Below are 11,299 nucleotides of genomic sequence, written 5' to 3'. Positions count from 1 at the left end.
CACTTTGTGTTTTGCTCAATGATTCCAACGCCTGCAGTTCCTTGTGTCTCGCACAATGAATTGTTGAGTGTTTTCTGTAATCCGTCAGGTTGTGGCATTGAAGCTCATATCAGGTCAATATTTTAAAAAGAGAAAGTCATTCCATTTGATGAGGTGTGATATGTGGCCTAGTTATGAACAGCTTGTATCCAATCATGTTCCAGGAAATTACTGATGGCATCATACATAATGCAGTCTCTGTTTCTATAAAGCAAAGGGATTGGTTTGTCTTAATACATAATTAAATCTGACACAGCAAATAAAGTTTCACCACTTTCATAATGCTGCAAATGGGTGTCATTTAGGGCTTTGTGAATCACAGGACACAACTCAGCAAATGGTTTATTTATCCATAAATTTTGATCAGTTGCCTCTTCTAAATAGAATATAAAAAGGCCAGGGCAGTTAACTTTTAGACAGTATAGGCAAAAGTGAAAAGGTGATGTGATATAAAAGAATGACATAGGGGCATTACAGTGGTACAGCAGTATAGTTGTTGCCTTACAGCGGCAGAAACCTGGGTTCAATCCTGACTACGCGTGCTCTTTGTACGGAGTTGGTACGTTCTCCCTGTGACTACGTGGGTTTGCTCTGGGTGTTCCAATTTCCTCCCACACTCCAAAGACTAAAGTCTAAAGACATAAAGGCAACAGAGAGAAAGGATCTTATCTCCAAAAATCAAGAAGCAGAATTAGTTTGAGTGGAGTCAAGGAGCATTTGTATATAGGCATCCAAGGAGCAGTGGCAATTAGGGCAAAGTATAAATCAGGAAATTGAAGGTGCATATAACAAGCGTGCGTTATACGGTCTTCTATCAACTATTGACTGGGCAAACCAGTCATTCATTGGAGGATGATTCCTTGAAGTAGATAAGAAATGGTTAGCGAGATCAATATGTTGAAGGATTAATGAAGGAAAAAGGCTTTTTATAATCTGGTATTGTGCAAAGGGAAATAATTAGTTGGTGATCTGGTATTTTAAGAGGCTGTTAGGGGACAGTGGATCAAAATATGAAAGAGTTTTATTTAAAAAATTGAAGACGATTTGGTTCAGTCTGAAATCAGGAACCATAATCTGAACAAAGCAGGCAGCAAGGTATGAGTTGCTTAGGGCAGACAAGGATATAAAATCACATGGTATGATAGTAAAATAATCAATGATTAACATCTGAGGAATTAATACATGGTTCATAGCACCAAAGACTCAGTGGGCAAGCTACAGTATACAAACACTTGTATTTCAGAGGCTGAGCTTCAGGGTGTCGTCATTTCATTCACTGAAGCATATACGAGGATGGACCTCAAACCCAACACCGGCAAGACTAAGAACTTCCATCAAACTGCTTCTGCTGCAAAACATGGGGAGACCCGAAAACACCATGGACCATTATGGTCCATGAATTGGACCATAACGGCATGAATTGAAGTTTGGAAAGAAAACAGAGGAAGATTTCTTTGGGTTGGGAAGCTGTGTATAGTACTGAGGAGTTGGGGGCTGGGATCCAACTGTTCACTATCTACATCAATGACTTGAACAATCGAATCAAATCCAGGTTTGCTGATTATACAAAGCTGGGGGCTTATGTTGACTGTAAGTAGGATACAGAGAGATGTCACAGGTTAATTAAAACAGACATGGACATGGCAGATGGAATATCCTGTGGGAAAATGTGTCCTGGCGCCATAGCAACAACCTGGAGCTAAATGCTCTTAAGACAGTGGAATTGATTGTAGACTTTAAGAGAGCTCCCCCTCCCCTCACCCCACTCACCATCAACAACACCACAGTCACATCTGTGGAGTCTTTTAAGTTCCTGGGAACCATCATCTCCAAGGACCTTAAATGGGGGGGGGGGGGGGGGGGGGGGGGGGGGGGGACCATCGACTCCACAATCAAAAAGGCACAACAGAGAATGTACTTCCTGCGGCAGCTGAGGAAGCACAATCTGCCACAGGCAATGATGGTCCAATTCTTTATGGCCATCGTAGAGTCGGTCCTCACCTTCTTCATCATGGTCTGGTTTGGCTCAGCCACCAAGCACGACATCTGGAGGCTGCAGCGAATCGTCCGATCAGTTGAGAAGGCTATTGGCTGCAACCTTCCCTCCATTGATGAACTGCACACTGCAAGGGCCAGGAAGCGAGCGGGCAAGATCATCTCTGACCCCTCTCACCCTGGCCACAAACTCTTTGAATCACTTCCCTCTGGAAGGCGACTCCGGACTGTGAAAGCTGCCACAGCCAGACATAAAAACAGCTTTTTTTCCACGAGTAGTAGCTCTACTCAATAACCAAAAATCTGTAGCCTCCTTTTGCTCTAGTATTCTATTTAAATCACATGTTTAATCAATAATGTTTTATTATTAATGTTTAATGTTTTATGTGTCATTCCTAACTGTCACTGTATGTCATGTTGTCACTTGTGAGTGAAGCACCAAGGCAAATTCCTTGTATGTGAATACTTGCCAATAAACTTATTCATTCATTCAAATATAAGGTTATTGACTTTAGTGGGAAAATTGGAAAGAGTGTTTTATAAATCTTGGGAGAATGAACATTCAGGTAAAACAGGAGAATGGGAAGGCAAATCTTATGTTAGTTTTCTTTTAAAGGGTCAAGAGTGTAAGGGTCAACATATACAAAAATCTTAAAGGGTTTGACAATGTAGATATGGGATGGTGTTTCCCCTGGCTGGGCTGTCCAGAACAAACAAACAACCACAGACATAGAATATGGAATTGGCCATCCAGGACTTGAATGGAAAGAAGCTTCATAATCCAGAATATAGTAAATCTTAAATCTTGAGAATTCTAGACTCAGAAGTTTGTCACTGAAGTTATACAAAATAGAGATCCATAGTTTTATTAATAGAAAGAGGATCAATGGACATGAAGTTAGCATAGGAAAATAGCACCAGGTTAAAAGATCAACCATCATTTTATTAAATAGCAAAGCAGAGTGGGAGTAGCTTCCCACTGCTTATATTTCTAATCTTTTAATTATGTTTTATTTTGTGAACACAATTTACATAATTTGAACAGTGGCGTTACTGTGTGAAAGCACTTCAAATACAGCTGTGTTTTTGCTTTACCTCTTTTAGGATTAAAGAGCAGTTTGGCTTCAAGGGAAAACAGAAAATTTGCCATGGCCGGCAGATCCTAAAAGACAACTGCGAGAACGTGCACTAAACAATTGTTTGCGAGAAATAAATCAGAAACAAGATAGGACGCAGGAATTAGTAGTGCTTTAGAAAAGCAGCTCGTTGTTAGCAAAAATACATTTAGCTGTAAAATCTGTGGCATTGAAGCAGCAGCATTTCTGCATCTGACATTAAGCTCGTGTCGATTTCAAGTTTAAATGTTGTGCTCCAGAAGAGGATGAACACACATCGGGGTAATCTGGCTGCATCAGAAATGTAACCAGAGAATTATCTGCAAAGTAACTTTCACTTTGGAAGAAGTACATTTTTCTCTTATCAGTAATATCCCAGTAACTTAAGTACACAGAGAGGACAAGCCGCAGACTGAGCATTAGTTTGTACAAAATGCTTGTTAGCAATATTGCACACTAATTCCTTTGAGGTTTCCTTTGGAAGTGAGATATTCGTTCAGAGTGACATCATTATTTATACTTTGCCTGAAGGAGACTGCTCAGTTTAATTTAGTCTTTTTTTCTCTTTAAGTTAAACATTTAATGTTTTCATGAAAACCTAGCCCAAATCCCCTCCCTTGATGGCTGTTTGTAAGTGCCCGCCACAGAGCAGCAGTCAACTGCAAAAGTGGTGTTATTTCAACAGACCAGGAGACCTACACAGGCCTATAAATATTAGTACATCCTGCAGCCCAGCTGAGAGCTGCCAGCCGGCCTGTCAGAGAAACAGAGTCAGGACTTACAGACGCCAAGTTTCTGTCAAGGTCTGAACAAATTAGCGCAGAAGGCAGCAACAGAAAATGCATGACGCTGTGCTTGAGAAGGGGTTCAGAATTCGTGGTTGGTAGGGGGGCAGTGTAGTAATGCTGGCGATCGGAGGGGAGAGGGGAATGTTGAAATCTTTTAAGTCTTTCCCCTATCCCTCCAGCAGTCTTAAAGAATAACATTCTTCTTGGATTAAGTAACACAGAATATAGCTGGCTGGGAATGCAAAAGAAAATCTATTACAAAAACAAATAGTAGATCTAGTTCTGGAACAAAGTTATACTTGTTGAATCTCTTCCCTGTGTTGATGTTAGTAGATTAATTTAAAATGCTGCATAGGATATAATGTATGTACAACAGGCACAGGTAAATGAAGACATTTACAACATTGGATAAGAACAAGTTTATGTGACTGAACATGATCTTCTAGATGGGTCATTTTTTATTGCACCTTGATTCTCCAAAGTGCATCAAAATTCATATGAGGAAACAGGGAAAGTTCTTGAGGAAATTTGCCTGGTTGTAATTTTGATTATTGAACTTCTGGGGATAATTTCCAATTGTGCCAGTGGGTAATGAGCTGGCAGATAGTCTGCTCATCAATTGTATTATTAGCCTGATTTTAATCCTCCTGACATGGGACAAACAGAAAAGGGCAGCTTTATAACGCAGGCTAACTGCTCGGACCAGCTGCTGAAGCTGGTGCATTCCTTTAGATTATGTGTCAGGGTGAATATTTTCACAACGCTTGCTGTGTTGGTTTAAGCTGCACAAAAGAAACATTCTCACCAGTATGGAGAGTTTGTGGCTTGGTAGGTTTCCTCACCAAGTTGGAAACAGTCTGCTCCAAAAACTTAGCTCAAGTGATGACAGTAAAAGCTGTTATGTTTCAAGGCCACTTCAGATACTTTTTCATGCCTGGTCCACAGGTCCCCTTCCATAAGCTCCTCACCATTCACATGAACTGAAATATTACCTCCGTACACAAATGAATGCAGAATAATGTACCAGACGGAGAACAATGAACCTTTTATAAATGAGCTACATACTGAAAACAGTAAGGATTACTACTACAAACTCATGATCTATGTGACTGAGGAGCATGCCAATCTGAAAAGCAATGAACCAGCTATAACCAGTTTATTAGAGAAGAAATGTAATAGAAGCACGAGAATGTTGAGTTTAGTTTGGTTTAGTTTAGTTTAGAGATACTCTGTGGAAACAGACCCTTCGGCCACCCTGTCCACATGAACCAGCGATTCCCGCACTCTTACGTTATCCTACAGATACTAGGGCCAATTTACAATTTTACCAAGCCAATTAACCGACAAGCTGTGCATCTTTGGAGTGTGGGAGGAAACCGGAGCACCCGGGGAAATCCCATGTAGGTCACAGGGAGAACGTACAAATTCCATACTGACAGCAATCATTGTCAGGATTGAACCTGAGTCCCTGGCGCTGTAAGGCAGCACCTCCATCACTGCACCGCCGTGCAGCCTTGTATGGCAGATTACACAAGTTTACATTCCACTTTGCCCATATTCCAAAATATTAAAAACCCAGATCTTTTGCAGGCTGATCTAATTATTATAATATGAGCCCCCCTTTTAAGCTGAATGTTCAGGGAGCATTCCACTCTCCCCAGCTTGTTGGCTGCCGGGAACAAACAGATTCACTGAAAAAAAACGTTGATGGTCTCTCATGACTTTGAAGTGTGAACTCAGAGAAAAGAAAGATCAGAAGGTCATTGTTCACAATTCAGTAAAGCTGCTGATCACAATTGGGTTACAAAGACACACTGAAACGGACTGACAGGTTTACTTCCACCCCAGTGATGAACAAATGAAGTGCACAAGACCTATCCTTGGCAAGATATTTGGCTAGACCCGGAGGAAACCCTCCCAGCATCTTGCAATGTCTTGAGTCTATGGAAATGAGTGTTGTTCAGTGGCGTAACAGATAATCGATGCAGTATCCTATTTTGCATTCGTATCCTAAGGTGATTAACTCAATGGTATAAGCTATTACTGACCTCTGTTCTTTTTCTACTATGGTGTAAATCTCTCCCATAAATGTTTTATCAATATTTATCATCTAAAGATTTTTTCCCTAACTGAAAAACTGGAACTTGTTTGACATTCTTTATGGATTCAACAAGGGACTAATACAGCAATCAAAACTGCTGCTGCTCCTTAATCCACATTCTCCAAGTAATTAGCAGGTCAGAATAATCCACTCTGTCTCCATTTGAAGATGTGCTTTTATATCTCAGGTAATTAACCAGACACATCGCACAAACTCAACTCAACCTCAAAATAATCTGCTCTCCTTGTCCTATCCTGCATTTGTTGAATATATACCTTTCCTGAGGGACAACTTATTGGAAGTTCATGAATTGTTCCTTGTAGTGAAATTTTAAATGGAAACATAAATTATAAATAGGCAGCAGATGGAATCAATTTACGGTTGTATCTTCAGTGGCCAATCACTTAAGAAATCCACAAGTCACACCTCTTCAGTGATATAAGGAATACTAATTTGTAAATGGGACAGGGAAACTACTCTCAATTTTAAGCCCAGAAAATCCACAAAGCAAGTTGCAAATATAAGGTTTAAACATTAAAATGACTTTGCACATTGTTCTATTAAGTGACTTGTCAAAAGAAATAATCTTAGAAGTAATCCTCATAAATCATAAGAAGGATTTGCTTCTCTTACAGCAATCATCTTGTTCAATGGGATCTTCAGTAGAGAGATATTGTCGATCTGTTGCTCTGGTACCAGTGTGATAGATTTTTTAATCTTACTAATAAACACCACCAACATGGTAAGATGCCTGACCCAGTTCTTGGCTCAATATAATTACAGGGCCCCAGGGAAACAGTCCATTTCTGGACATATCATTAAAGGAAATGCTCCACTCTGATCAGTAAGGAAGTCCAGCTGTTTTTCTAATTTTTTCCAAAAAACACCCATAAATTTTATTATATGTTTTCAATTCAATATACAACTGTTACAAATAAAATACAAATAATGAATAGCCTCCTTAAAACTCAAGTTACAGAAAAATCTCAGCACTGTATTAAACAACCCAACTCATTTTTACATGTGTTTTTAAATACAAATTGAACAATTATTCGTCTTTCTTTTGACTGACCGCCAGCATTATTTTAAAGGACAATGGTCAGGCTGCTCAGGTCTGGTACAAATAGGTTGAGTGTGTATCATGCATGCTCCATCTCTTCCTACCTGAATGTCACATTCTAAAGCACTCTAAAATCACATCTAGTTATTCAAGCTAACACGTCAGGCAGTAACACTTAATAATCAAAAATTAGCTGAGCCAACACACTTCTGACGAGATAATAAGGGAGAAGTCAGAGGTCTAACATCCAATTAACAGGTCCAACACAGATGGTCGCAAATTGATTTATATTCCCTTGATTAGTACAAAAATATCAAATGATGCCAGAGACACAAAAACTGCAGATGCTGGAATCTTGAGTAAAACCTGGAGTGCAGGATGAACTCAATGATTCAGGCAGCATCTGTGGGAGGAATGGGCAGACTACATTTCGGGTGGGGACCCTTCTTCAGACCATATCTTAAAAAGAGTAATTTAACATCACAGCTGAGATCATGCAAACTTTATGTAAACATTAGTATATAAGAAGCTGATCTATTTCAAGTGTTTCCACTGTCCTCATTAATGTAACGCAATAATGCAACGAACAACCAATCAGTTTTGTGGAACGAAGGAGTTAGCGTGAGGAATTGTACTTCAGTTACTGAACGTTAATTAGAGTGTGTTCAGTTAATTAGTGTGGGGAAGCAACTGGAAAGTGCGGTTTAGATGCTAATAATCCTATTAGAGCAAAGGAATTACTGCAAAAATTAAAGCTTTCTTTAAAATGCAATGAGAGGATTCAATTGAATGTTATTCACAAAAAGGAATTAGAGGGATGTTATGCAGCATATCATGGCTGATGCCTGGAAAATGATTATTTTTACCAGCTGCCATATGTTAAAAAGAGTAACTTAAAAATATGCTTTAAATGCTTGGAAGAAAATGAGTTAACAGAACAGTAGAGTTATGTGCATTAGAGTTTAAACACAAGACTGAGTGGGAATTGGTTGGTGGGAAAGGGAGAGGTGGCCTCAAGAACTCCTGACCCTGCTAGCATTAGGCCCAATTCCAGTCAGCTGCCTGTCTGAAATGGGAGCTGTCACTGATACTTATCTAGGTCAAGGAAGTATCCTGAACATGTGAAGTGGGGAGCTGAGGGCAAGAGGTCTTAGATTTTCCTCATGTGTTTCAAAGGAGCAATTTTGTTTCCACAAGGTAGCATTAAGTACAGTGGAATGGTGTTAAATTTTTGGATTAGCGTCCAGCAGCCAAATTATTGACTCAAGTCGCATAATGACACCTGTGGAATTAAAGCCAAATTGCTAGCATCAGGAATGGTCATCACAATGTGGACCGCAGGTACAATGACCTGACTTTATGATGCCCTTCAGGGCTGACATGTGACTCCTGGAAGATACTTCGGCAGTAGCACTTAGATCGAAACAAGCACAGGTTTTCAGTGCACGCTGCTGCCTGTGTGGGTCTTCTTTATTTTACAAAAGTACACTGCATATACTCACACATATTCATGAGACTGATAAGATAATGAATATATCACATAACGCAAATCACACCATTCTTAAAGTTACAGCTAACATTATATACACTATTATATACACCCCAACTCCTGATCTAAGAACATGACTGAATCTTATCTGCCCCCTCAGACATAAAGGCAAACCACTCATCATAGGCAGTATACACACTGGCCTTGGATAATGAAAATGGCAAGTAGTGTGTTGAAATAGAAACTTGAATTTGGGCTTTCTCTTGTCCCAATTCACTTCCCAGTAAGAACATCAAGCCGGAATGTTCACACAAACTCTCCTACTCAAACCAGCAAGTAAAGTTGCAGTCAAGGTCTTCGGGTGATATCAGACTGTTCACTTCATCCTTCTCCCTTGCTCAGAAAGACATGAAGACAGGTGGAAATGGAGCAGGGGGATGGTGATTATGCACCTACTCACGTAGGTTCCACTCAGCAGGTATAGTTATATCCACTATCTGTCAGACATCTGAAAAAAATGAAAGATATTTAGATATTTCAACAGCTGTTCACATTGAAAGTTGGCTAAACCATATCCAGTTGTTGTCATGTTAGGCTGGTTCATGGTTACTTTATTACAGGTACTTGCAAAAGAAAAACAATCACCAAAATGTGTGTTGCTTGAATGTTAAAATAAATTGGAGGGTGTACATAGGCCCTTGGTCAGTGGGTGAATAAAGAGCAGTTGTTCACGTTGTGTCAGGAGAGAGTCTGCATGACTATTCATGGCACCAAAATTACCCAATTCCTCACCGTCAATAGCTTGGGGTAGACAATTGATTAGAAAATTCAACTGGACCAGTCAAAAACGTGTTGTTGCGACTAGTAGAGCAGGTTAGAAGCTAGATATTCTGGAGCAAGCTGCTCATATCCCAACCCTACAAAGCTTCTCTACCATCTATAATGTAATGGAATATTTTCTCTCTGCTTGGAAGGATGCAGCTTTAAAAGTTTGAGAAACATAACTTCACTGGGGCCAAACCAATACACTTAACTGATATACTTCAGCACTTGGCTATGGCAGTTTGAGACAAGTCACCATTGCTTTCCCGAGGAAACTAGGAATTAATTCTGGAGTTGCCAGTAACATCCATGCCCTAAGAATGGAAATGAACTGCAGTAACCTGGACCAGGAGGTGGCAAAGGAGAGTAAACTTCGAGCTCCCTGCCAGTCCTAACAAAGTGAGCCATAATGTTCTATGCAGTTTTAAAAATAATATTGACTCATAAATGTCAATATCTCATTACAGTAAATACTCATTATAACGGACCATTGGGGGTGGGGGTGTGAATAGTGTCCATTATTGCCGATTATCTGCTATAAGCGAGGAAGGGATTACAGAGTCTTCTTCTTATCAAGTCCACACACAGGATTAGAAGTTGTTCAGCCAGAGCTGAACACACCTCTCGGCACCTGCATACAATGGGTATCTGTCTTGTTGCTTCTTGTGCTTCTTGTGCGTGGTGGTGGAAAGATTGGTGGAAACAGGGCCGCGACGTGAACGCTCTTTCCTTGACCCCATTACAGAGTAATTGAATGTAATTGTATAAGCAGCAGAAACAAAGAACTGCAGATGCTGGTTAATACACAAAAGAACACAAAGTGCTGGAGACTCTCAGTCTGGAACTAGACCTGGAATCCAGGAGAAGCAAGGATCGGCAGAGCCATTGGTTGAGGCCCACAGGAGGTTGGAGTGTAAGTAAGAGTCGGTTGTGGCAGGCGCGGCGTGGAAGCAGCCAATGAAGCTGTGTGTGCTGGCGGTAGCAGTATAGGTCCGGTATGGAAGTTGCGGCAAGGAGGCTGTGTGGGCTGGCAACGACAGTCTAGGCTGGCGGTGAAGGTCGGTAGGTCCGTCTATAACCAAAATCTTTTAAATAGAGCTACATAATAATGAAGGGTTGCTGTATTTGTACTTTATTGTGTAAGTTGTAGTGTTTAAATCAATTGATTGGTCATGTTTATCGTTTCTAAATGTTTTAGAAACATAGAAACGTAGAAAATAGGTGAAGGAGGAGGCCATTCGGCCCTTCGAGCCAGCACCGCCATTCATTGTGATCATGGCTAATCGTCCCGTATCAATAACCCATGCCTGCCTTCTCCCCATATCCCTTGACTCCACTAGCCCCTAGAGCTCTATCTAACTCTCTCTTAAATCCATCCAGTGATTTGGCCTCCACTGCCCTCTGTGGCAGGGAATTCCATAAATTCACAACTTTCTGGGTGAAAAAGTTTTTTCTCACCTTAGTCTTAAATGATCTCCCCTTTATTCTAAGACTGTGGCCCCTGGTTCTGGACTCGCCCAACATTGGGAACATGTTTCATGCATCTAGCTTGTCCAGTCCTTTGATAATTTTATATGTTTCAATAAAATTCCCCCTCATCCTTCTAAACTCTAGTGAATACAAGCCTAGTCTTTTGGCACACTGTGATGTGAAACAGGTTTTGATTTGATCAAAGCTACCATCTACTTAGTGTAAGGTGTGTAAGGACCCTTAGCACCCCAGCAACAGACTGTTCCAGCTGCTGCGGTCAGGCAAGTGCCTCCGCTGTCACGCAGCAAAAACAGAGAGGATGAGACGGAGTTTCTCCCCACAGGCCATCAGGACTGTAAACTCTGATCTCACCAGGGCATAAATACTTAAGAAGGAACTGCAGATGCTGGAAAATCGAAG

The 11,299-nt window shown here is 40.6% G+C and overlaps 1 protein-coding gene across 3 annotated transcripts in view; it reads left to right on the top strand.

The window, feature by feature from the left end:
• Positions 1-11,299, top strand: part of LOC129711677 (uncharacterized) — a 160,100-nt gene that overhangs the window by 101,207 nt on the left and 47,594 nt on the right. For 2 of the 3 annotated variants that reach the window (XM_055659553.1, XM_055659524.1), the window contains one exon: positions 3,139-5,511. The exons of the other annotated variant lie outside the window; for it this stretch is intronic. The gene's annotated coding sequence lies outside the window, so the exon portion shown is untranslated. Of the gene's footprint in view, positions 1-3,138; positions 5,512-11,299 lie in introns of those variants that run through there. 3 annotated transcript variants of the gene reach the window in all.

The sequence above is a fragment of the Leucoraja erinacea genome, chromosome 2 (genome assembly GCF_028641065.1).
Source record: "Leucoraja erinacea ecotype New England chromosome 2, Leri_hhj_1, whole genome shotgun sequence".
Classification (NCBI taxonomy): domain Eukaryota; kingdom Metazoa; phylum Chordata; class Chondrichthyes; order Rajiformes; family Rajidae; genus Leucoraja; species Leucoraja erinaceus.
The sequence above is the reverse complement of the archived record's forward strand: the minus strand, read 5'-3'. Positions and strand labels throughout refer to the sequence as shown.